This window comes from Mus caroli, chromosome 8, assembly GCF_900094665.2.
Source record: "Mus caroli chromosome 8, CAROLI_EIJ_v1.1, whole genome shotgun sequence".
NCBI lineage: Eukaryota > Metazoa > Chordata > Mammalia > Rodentia > Muridae > Mus > Mus caroli.
The window spans coordinates 1,644,263-1,655,411 of record NC_034577.1 but is presented as its reverse complement, the minus strand read 5'-3'; positions in this window follow the sequence as shown (position 1 = coordinate 1,655,411).

Here is an 11,149-nt window from a genome sequence, read left to right as displayed (position 1 = left end):
GGAATACGATTTGGCTATTACAAAGAACAAGATTCCATAATTTACAACATGAATTAAAATAAATATCGCCCCTTACACCCCTTCTGCCCCTTCTGCTCCTTCTACCCCTTCCACATGGGTTCTTTCTGCTGGGTCAGATTGCCAGCTGGTCTGCTCCAGAGAAGACACCATATCCTGACCCATCCTAGAGGATATACTATATTCAGAGCTGTAAGAACCTTCTCCCTCACCCCACCTCCGACTCAAGTCCAAGAGTTGCCTCTGTGAATCCAGTGAACTCAAGACTCATAACCTACCAAAACTCCCACCCTCTTGAACACCACTCCCCTTCTGCCCCTTCTGCCCAGTCCTTTCTGTTGGGGCAGATTCCTAGCTGGTCTGCTCCAGTGAAGACATATCCTGACCCATCCTAGAGGATCTGCTACACCCAGAGCAGTATATACCACCTCTTAAAGGCATGCAGGACAACAGAACCAACACATTAAAAGCCTCCCTGGAGTTCTGCTGCACATAGGGAAACAGAAACCATGGACCATAGACCCACCCCCACACGCCCTACACTCCCCACCCTACCCCCACCCCAAGAACATCTTCACACAGAACAACAGCTTGACAGCTCCACTGAAAACACAACAGCCTGAAGGTCTCCCAGGAGATCTACTGCAGCAAGGACAACAGATCAGCAGCTTCTCTGGCCCTCTGAAGAGTCCCCAATTGGAAGGCCCCGCAGGTTGTCTGCTACAGGCCGGATGACAGGCCTACCAGGGGAACTGAAGCAACCCAGGGACAAAAGAGACAGACTCCAGACAGAGTCACCCAGACCAAAAAACACCAGGGATATCCAGATGATGAGAGGCAAGTACAAGATAGTAAGCAACAGAAGCCAATACACGTGGGCATCATCAGGAACCCAGTTCACCCACCACAGCAAACTCTGAATAAAGCAACACATCTGAAAACAGGAATCTGCCCTAAAATTCTATCTCGTAAAGATAATAGAGTCCTTTAGGGAGGATATCGATAACTCACTGAAAGAAATAAAGGAAAGCACAGGTAAAGGAATTGAATAAAGAGATCCAAGACCTAAAAGTGAAAGTAGAAACAATAAAAAACAAAAACAAAAATGGAGGCAAACGTGGAAATGGAAAACCTAGGAAAGAGGTCAGGAATTACAGATGTAAGTAACAGAACACAACAACAGAACACAAGACATTGAAGAAAGAATCTTAAGTGTAGAAGATACCGTAGAAGAGATTGACACAACTGTCAAGGAAATTCAAAATGTAAAAGACTACCAACCCAAAGCATCCAAGAAATTCAGGACACAATGAAAAGACCAAATCTAAGAATAATAGGAATAGAGGAGAACAAAGATTCCCAGCTCAAAGGACCTAAAAATATCTTCAACAAAATCATAGAGGAAAACTTGCCCAACCTAAAGAAAGAGATGGTCATAAAGGTACAAAAAAAAGGTTCCAAATAAATGGGACCAGAAAAGAAAATCCTCTCATTGCATAATAATCAAAATACTAAATGCACAGAACAAAGAAAGAATATTAAAGCTGCAAGGGAAAGGGGCCAAGTAACATACAATGGAAGACCCATCAGAATTACACCAGACTTCTCAAAAGAGACTATGAAAGCCAGAAGACTCTGATCAGAGGTCATGCAGACTGCCAGCCTAGGCTACTATACCCAGCAAAACTCTCAATCAACATAGACGGAGAAACCAAAACATTACAGGAAAAAAAATAAATAAATTCAAACAGTATCTATCTACCAATCCAGCCCTATGGAGGAACCTAGAAGAAAAACTCTAACACAAGGAAGGTACCTGGACCAAAGAAAGGACAAGATACTAAGCTTCTCACAACAAAGCGAGAAGGAAAGAACCACAAGCACATAGAGCCAAATACAAAAACAAACTTATCAAGAACCATCACTCATATCTCTTTAATATCTCTCAATATTAATGGACTCAGCTCACCTATAAAAAGACATAAGCTAACAGACTGGATAGGCAAACAAAACCCAGCCTTTTGCTGCATACAAGAAACACACCTCAGTAACAAAGACAGGCACTATCTCAGAGTAAAATGATGGAAAAAGGTCTTCCTGGGTCCTCCTATATGGTCCCAGGAAACATATAGGAGTTGCCATCCTAATATCCAACAAAATAGATTTTTTAACCAAAAGTTATCGAGTGTGATGAGAAAAGACACTTCATATTCATCAAAAGGAAAATCTACCAAGAGAAAGTCTCAATTCTGAACATCTATGCCCCAAATGCAAGAGCACCCACATTCATAAAAGAAACTTTACTAAAGCTCAAAACACATACTGAACCCCACACAATAATAGTGGGAGACTTCAACACCCCACTCTCACCAATGGACATTGAAACAGAAACTAAACAGAGACACAGTGAAACTAGTAGAGGTTATGAGCCAAATGGATTTAACAGATATCTACAGAACATTTCACCCTAAACCACCTTCTCAGAACCTCATGGTACCTTCTCCAAAATTGACCATATGATTGGTCACAAAACAATCCTCAACAGATACAAGAAGTTTGAAATGATACCATGCATCCTATCAGATCATGGCTTTAGGCTGGTCTTCAATAATAGCAAAAACAACAGAAAGCCCACATACACATGGAAACTGAACAACTATCTACTCAATGATAATTTGGCTGGTGAAGAAATAAAGAAATAAAAGACTTCCTGGAATTTAATGAAAATGTTGACACATCATACCCAAATTTCTAAAACACAATGCAAGCAGTGCTAAGAGGAAAATTCAAAGCACTAAGTGCCCTGGTAAAGAAACTGGAGAGATCTTACACTATGAACTTAACAGCACATCTGAGAACTCTAGAGAACAAACAGAAGCAAACTCACCCAAGAGGAGTAGAAGGCAGAAAATAGTCAACCTCAGGGCCAAATAGAAGTCAACCAAATGGAAACAAAGAAAACTATACAAAGAATCAACAAAACCAAAAGCTGGCTCTTTGAAAGAATCAACAAGATAGATAAACCCCTAGCCAAAACAACTAAAGGGCCCAGAGGCAGAATCCAAATTAACAAAATCAGAAATAAAAAGGGAGATATAACAACAGAAACTGAGGAAATCCAAAAAATTATCCGATCCTACTATAAAAGCCTATACTCAACAAAACTGGAAAATCTAGATTAAATGGTTAGTTTTCTAGACAGATGCCACATACCAAAGTTAAATCAAGAGCAGGTAAACTATATAAACAGGCCCATATCGCACAAGGAAATAGAAGTCATTAAGAACCTCCCAACCAAAACAAAACAAACAAACAAACAAAAACAACAACAAAAAAAGCCCAGAGCCAGATGTATTTTGTACAGAATTCTACCAGACCTTCAAAGAAGACCTGATACCAATGTTCCTCAAACTATTCCATAAAATAGAAACAGAAGGAGCACTACCTAGCTCGTTCTATGAAGTCACAATTACTCTGATACCTAAACTACACAAAGACCCAACAAAAAAAGAGAATTTCAGACCAATCTCCCTTATGAATAATGATGCAAAAATACTCAATAAAATTCTTGCGAAATGAATCCAAGAACACATCAAAACCATGATTCAACACAATCAAGTAGGCTTCATCCCAGGGATGCAAGGTTGGTTCAATATATGAAAATCCATTAATGTAATCTACTATATAAACAAACTCAAAGAAAAAAAATCATATGATCATCTCCTTATATGAAGAAAAAGCATTTGATAAAATACAACACCAATTCATGCTAAAAATATTGGAGAGATCAGAAATTCAAGGCCCATACCTAAACATAATAAAAGCAATTTACTGCAAACCAACAGCCAATATCAAGTTAAATGGAGACATCCTTGAAGCAATCCCACTGAAATTGGGGACAAGACAAGGATGCCCACTCTCCCCATATCTATTCAATGTAGTACTCCAAGTGTTAGCTATAACAATAAGACAACAAAAAGAGATCAAAGGGATACAAATTGGTAATGAAGAAATAAAGGTATCACTATTTGCAGATGATATGATAGTATACATAAGCGACCCAAAAACTTCTACCAGACAACTTCTCCAGCTGATAAACAACTTCAGCAAAGTGGCCGGATATAAAATTAACTCAAATAAATCAGTAGCCTTCCTTTATACAAATGATAAACGGCTGAGAAAGAAATTATGGAAACAAACCCCCTCACAATAGCCACAAATAGTATATAATTTCTTGGGGTAACGCTAACCCAACAAGTGAAAGACCTGTATTACAATAACTTTAAGTCTCTCAAGAAATTGAAGATCTCAGAAAATGGAGAGATCTCCCATGCTCATGGATTTGCAGAATTAACATAGTAAAAATGGCCATCCTACCAAAGGCAATCTATAGATTCAATACAATCCCCATCAAAATCTCAACACAATTCTTCAAAGACATGGAAAGAGCAATTCTCAAATTCATCTGGAAAGGCAAAAAACCCCACAATATTGAAAACAATTCTTAACATTAAAAGAACAGCTGGGGGAATCACCATCCCAGGCCTCAAGTTTTACTGCAGAGCAATAGTGATAAAAATTGCATGGTATTGGTACAGAGACAGGCACATTGATCAATGGAATAGAATTGAAGACTGAGAAATAAAACCTCATACTTACCATCACTTGATCTTTAATAAAGATGCCAAAAAATATACAATGGAAAAAAGAAAGCATCTTCAATAAATGGTGCTGGCCTAACTGGCTGTCTACATATAGAAGAATGAAAATAGACATATTTTTCACCTTGTACAAAGCTCAAGTCCAAGTGGATCAAGAACCTGAACATAAAACCCTATACACTGAATCTAATTGAAGAGAAAGTGGGAAAGAGCCTTGAAGTCATCAACAAAGGGGGGAATTTCCTAAACAGAACTCCAATGGCTCATGCTCTAAGATCAAGAATTGATAAATGGGACCTCATATAACTGGAAAGTTTCTATAAGGCAAAGGACATAGTCAATAAGACAAATTGGCAACCTACAGGTTGGAAAAAATGTTGACTAACCCCACGTCCAATAGAGCTAATATCCAAAATATATAAAGAACTCAAAAAGTTAATCATCAAAAAGCCAAACAACCCTATCAAAAACTATATATATATTATAGAACTAAACCAAAAATTCACAACTGAGGAATCTTGAATGGCTAAAAAACACCTAAAGAAATATTCAAAGTCCTTAGTAATCAGAGAAATGCAAATCAAGACAACCCTGAGATTCCACCTTACACTAATCAGAATGGCTAAGATCAAAACCTCAGGTGACAACATGTGTTGGAGAGGATGTGGAGAAAGAGGAACACTCTTTCATTGCTGGTGGGATTGCAAACTGGTACAACCACTCTGGATATCAATCTGGAGGTTCCTTAGAAAATTAGAAATAAATCTACCTGAAGACCCAGCCATACCACTCTTGGAAATATACCCAAAAAGGTGTGTCTTACCATGCCACGGGGGCACCTGTTCCACTATGTTCATAGTGGCCTTATTTGTGATAGCCAGTAGCTGGAAACAACCTAAATGTTCCATGACAGAAGAATGGATACAGAAAATGTGGTTCATTTACACAAGGGAATATTTCTCAGCTATTAAGAATGAGGACATTCTGACTTTTGCAGGCAAATGGATGGGACTAGAAAATATCATCCTGAGTGAGGTAACTCAGACCCAAAAGGACATGAATGGTATGTACTCACTAATAAGTGGATATTAGCCAAAAAGAAAAAGAAACAAGAAAAACCCCATACAGAATACACTAGATACAGTCCACAGAATTCAAAAGGCTCAACAAGTTGAAGGGCCCAAGTGAGGATTTTTCTGCCCCACTTTAGAGAAAAAAAGCAATCACATCACAAGTGGGGAGGGAGGGAGGGACTTGGGAAGCAAAGTGGACTGTGATGGGGAGGGAGAGGGGAAGCTGATCTTGTACTGGGTGAGGGAAAAGGACTGAAGCCCTGAGGGTCAGCAGAAAGAATTGAAGCAGGTAACCTTGGGAGGTAGGAGGTTGGGGGACACGGCAGAATGCACCAGAGATCTGGGAGGTGAGAGACTCAAAGGGAGGGACCTTAGATGAATGCCTGACAGTAGGGAGAGGAAACTTATAGAGCTCACTTCAAACAGGAAGACAGGACATCAAATGAGGAAGGGGGTGGCCCTCCCACAGTCAAAACTCTGACCCATAATTGTTCCTGTCTAAAAGAACTACAGGAATGGGAATGGAGAAGAGCCTGAGGAAAAGAAGGTCCAGTGACAGGCCCAAAGTGAGATCCAGCTCAAGGGGAGGTCCCAAGGCCTGACACTATTACTTAGGCTCTGGGGTACTCACAAAAAGGGACCTATCATGACTGCACTCTGGAAGACCCAACAAGCAGCTGAAAGAGTCAGATGCAGATATTTGCACCCAACCAATGGACAGAAGCTGCTGACCCCTGTAATTAAATTAGAGAAAGGCAGAAAGAAGCTGAGGAGGAGGGCAACCCTATAGGAGGACCAGCAGTCTCAATTAATCTGGACCCCTGAGATCTCTCAAACACTGGACCACCAAACAGGCAGCATACACCAGCTGATATGAGGCTCCCAAAAAAACATACAGTAGAGGACATCCAGGTCTGTGTTCATTCAGAAATGATGCATAAGGAGGTATGGAAGAGGTATGGGATGTGGAACAGTCGGAAGGTGGATGGGGAGGGAATAAAATCTGTAGTGTAAAAAAATAAATAAATAATATAAATATCATTATGTTAAGAAGAACAAACAAAGGTCAGAAAGACATATACTCCCTGATCTCATTCATCTCTGTCATTCTCATAGAATAGAATGGAGATCGCATAGACTGTGGAGAGAGCAACAATGTAGTAGATCAACAGGTACTATTAAGTTAGATAAGAGTAAGAAGTGCCACAGTAGTGAAGATAAATGACAGTAATGTACTAACACCAGAAGAATGTGGAATAAAATATCTGAAATATATTCATCACAGAGACGTCCACGATGTTTGAAGAAATAAATATGCCTAGCCTGATTTGAGCATGACCCAATCAATGTACATGCATATCAAATCTAACATGGCAACCAATTAGTATATATAATGTTTGTTATTTGATGTACCATTTTAATATATTATACTAGATGGTTTTGTGTCAACTTGACACAAGCTGGAGTTATCACAGAGAAAGGAGCTTCAGTTGGGGAAATGCCTCCATGAGATCCAGCTGTAAGGCATTTTGTCAATTAGTGATCAAGGTGGGGGAGGAGGGCCCCTTGTGGGTGGGACCATCTCTGGGCTGGTAGTCTTGGGTTCTAAATGAGAGCATGCTGAGCAAGCCAGGGGAAGCAATCCAGTAAGGAACATCCCTCCATGGCCTCTGCATCAGCTCCTGCTTCCTGACCTGCTGGAGTTCCAATCCTGACTTCCTTTGGTGATGAATAGCAGTATGGAAGTATAAGCTGAATAAACCCTTTCCTCCCCAACTTGCTTCTTGATCATGATGTTTTGTGCAGGAATAGAAACCCTGACTAAGACAAATTGGTACCAGCATAGTGGAGTATTCCTATGACAACCTGACCATGTTTTGGGGAAGACTGTGGAAGAACTTTGGAACTTTGGGCTAGAAGATCCATTCTGTGTTAAGAGAGCTGTGGGATGTTCTGTAGAGGCTTGGAAGATTATGTTGAGAACAGTTAAGAAAATGGAGACCTGACTTGTGAAATTTCAGAGGAAAGATTAAAGACTCTTATCAGGGCCATTGCTGTTTTGATTGTGAAGATTCTGTAGTTTTGGCTACTGGAGCTAAAGAATTATCTGTGAATAACAAGATACTAGAACTACTAAACCAAAACCTTTGCATTACTGGAACTATTGATACTGGTTAGCTGGAGATAAGAAATTAGCGATGATTAAGAAACCAGCTTCATTGAGGTGACATCTGGGAAGTGTTTTCTGAGTGCACAGGAGCTGTGTTCCAGAGATAGCCAAGGTTGTACCTTGTGCTGTTGCTAGACGTGGTAATGTGTAAGAGTCACCCAGGTGGTACAGGTTTTGAAGGCATGAAGGGGTCATGAAGAGCAGCTAAGGCTCAGCACTGTGAGAGGCCAAAGAAGACTATTGGTGAAGGTCCAGCCTCAGTTGCAATTGATGACCCAAGATTGAAGGGGTCATGCAAAGGGTTATTAAAGGGATATTAACTTAAATTTTAAAATCCATCATAAAAATTCATCATTTTATAAAGCCCTTCTTGGACAACATGAGGACCTAAATTTGTATTTCAAGCATCCAAAAAAAAAAAAAAAATCCAGGAATGGTGGTACATCTCTGTAACCCTAGTTCTGAGAAAGTAATGACAGGTGAATCTTGGGGCTCACTGGCCACCCAGTCTAGTCATGATGTCAAGTTCTAGGTTTACTAACAGGCATCTTTCCAAAATATAAAGTGTGGGACATTCAAGAAAATACCTGAAGTCAACCTCTGGCCTTCATATGTACACACAAGATCAAGCACACACACACACACACACAGAGAGAGAGAGAGAGAGAGAGAGAGAGAGAGAGAGAGAGAGAGAGACGGCATAGAGGGAAGAAAAAATATCACATTGTCTGGTAAATATTTGAGAAATATAGCAAAAGGAAAATGAAAGCTGGACAAGCCTGTAAACTACTGCTGCTGCACCTCCCCCACCTCAATTACCTCTGCCACCGGTACAGCTGTCACATCCACACACAAAAACCTAATCCTATGGTGCCATCTGGTGATGATGATAAGAACTGCTTGATTCAGATCCTCTACAAAGAGCCACTTTTTCTCCCAAAAATCCTAAGTCCTAACCAAATTCTTCCAAGCCCATTTTTTAAACTATATTAAATTGAATTCAATTATTTTCTATTTGTTTTATAAGTAATAAAACAATAAAATTGTTCCTTATATAATTTAAAATCTAGAGTGGGCTGTCTGGACTAGGTTATATCTCATGGGTGAAATTTATTCTTTATTCTAATAAATTTATGGAAAAGTGAGCAACCAGCTATCTGTCATTTAAAACCCACTTTTAAACTTTTCTAGAATGTAAGCAATGGGTAAATGCATTATTATGATGCTCTTTACTAAAGAGGTTGAAAGCCATGTTCCCGTGTATTATATTTTTAGCTCAGAATCAGGTCCTCACTTTAAATCAGACCATCTGGTGAGACCTGAACAAAGTTGGCTTTTTTTGGTTTTTTGTTTTTGTTTTTGTTTTTCTTTTTAAAAAAAAGTAGCAATTTGAAGGAGGAGGTTTGGTTTCAAAAGGAATACCATTTATAACTTCAGGTACATGAAATACCTGTTCCAAGAGTCTGGTTGGCAGCTAGACCCCCCAGGGGCTCCCGAGGACTGGACCACCATCTTAAGAGGGGAAGGGAAAGGGATAACCACTTGTCGGGTTATCCTAAAGCGCCCAGTCTCATAGGTCTAGTCTACATGAAATGAGAGAGAGGTCACAGCTCTCCTTTTTGCAGACTTGTCTCAGAATCTTTCACCACTAGCAGCAGCAGAAGGGAGACCTGGAAAGAGGATAGCATTTTAAATGTAAATAAAGAAAATATCCAATAAAAGAAAAAAAAGACAATTCGAAACAAAAAACAAAAAAAAACAAAACAAAACAAAAAACCTCTGGTTGGATATAATGACCACTCCAGTCCTGCTCTTTTTTAAAAATATATGATAAAGGGCACCAATCCTTCTGAGAAGGTTTTCTACTTTCTGTACAGTGGCAAATTACACAGTTATAAAGGGAGTACTCTTCACCCAGTGCTTCTTGTCCATCAGATTAAAAGATCTTAAAAGCAACGCTTACTCACCCAACTTTATTCAGGAAATTTTCACATTACAGAAGTGTGTTAAAATTCTTTTACACTGAGCATAACTTTCTCCTGCTGCTTTAGGTAGGCAGGGCAGAAGCAATGACTTTCTATTACCTATGTAATTAGAATGACCTTACTTTGGGGACACTTTTGTATTCTTCCATATTAAAGTAAGATTTGGAGATGCAAAGGTGAAATTCCTCTTTCTGGGAAAACTAATTACAGTGTGGTTTTAGGTATCATAGTAGGCCCTAATGAGACAGGTCCCTGTGCATCTAACGACCTCTTACCAGCTCTGCCACTTGTCGTGTTATCCTAAAGCGCCCAGTCTCATAGGTCTAGTCTACATGAAATGAGTGAGAGGTCACAGCTCTCCTTTTTGCAGACTTGTCTCAGAATCTTTCACCACTAGCAGCAGCAATTAGCCCTAATTGGTACCCTGGGTACCTGTCAAACTGTAAGGTCAGTGATGGAGGGAACAAGCAAAATGAATTACCCTTCTGCTTCTAGAAATGAACTCATTGGTTCTATATGGAACTGCTATGTTCCTGTCATATCTGGGCTGGGCTCGGGAGGTAGATTAAGGTGGAATTATCTTTTGAGGCAGTCAGATATGACCACTGAAGAAGGTCAGTTCACCACATGGACAATGCAGAGTGGTTAAGTAAGAATGCACGGCAGTATGTCTTGCAAGCCTCCTTTTACCACCCCCACATCACTGCACCCCTTCCTATGTCCTTAGTCCACATTTGACTTTTCCACCAATACAATATCATAAGTCAAATCGAAGTTAGTGTTATATCACCATTTTTATCTCCTTTGCTTCAGAGTGCACACTGTTTATACTCAAATGCTTTGCAACGGAGACACCCAGGAGCTACAAAGGGATACCATTGACTTTGCTGTCTCTCTAGAAATCTGCCCTACCTACTTCACAAGAGCTGAGTACCATTGAAAATATGTTTTAAAAGACTGATGTGAACCTTAATTTTTGCAGAATATTAATTTTGCTAAGTGGCTATGTTTGTAATTCTAACATCTTTGTCATGGCTACTTTAAGTTGGAGTTGTGGGGAGCACCTTGCAGGCTTTATCAGGAAACACTTAGTAATCATTTTCTCTGCTATAAGTAGCTAGCAGAGATGACTTAGCATCATTCAGGGGACACCAAAAATCAACAGAATACAGCATTCTGCCCCCTTGCAAAACTAACTCTCTCTCTCTCTCTCTCTCTCTCTCTCTCTCTCTCTCTCTCTCT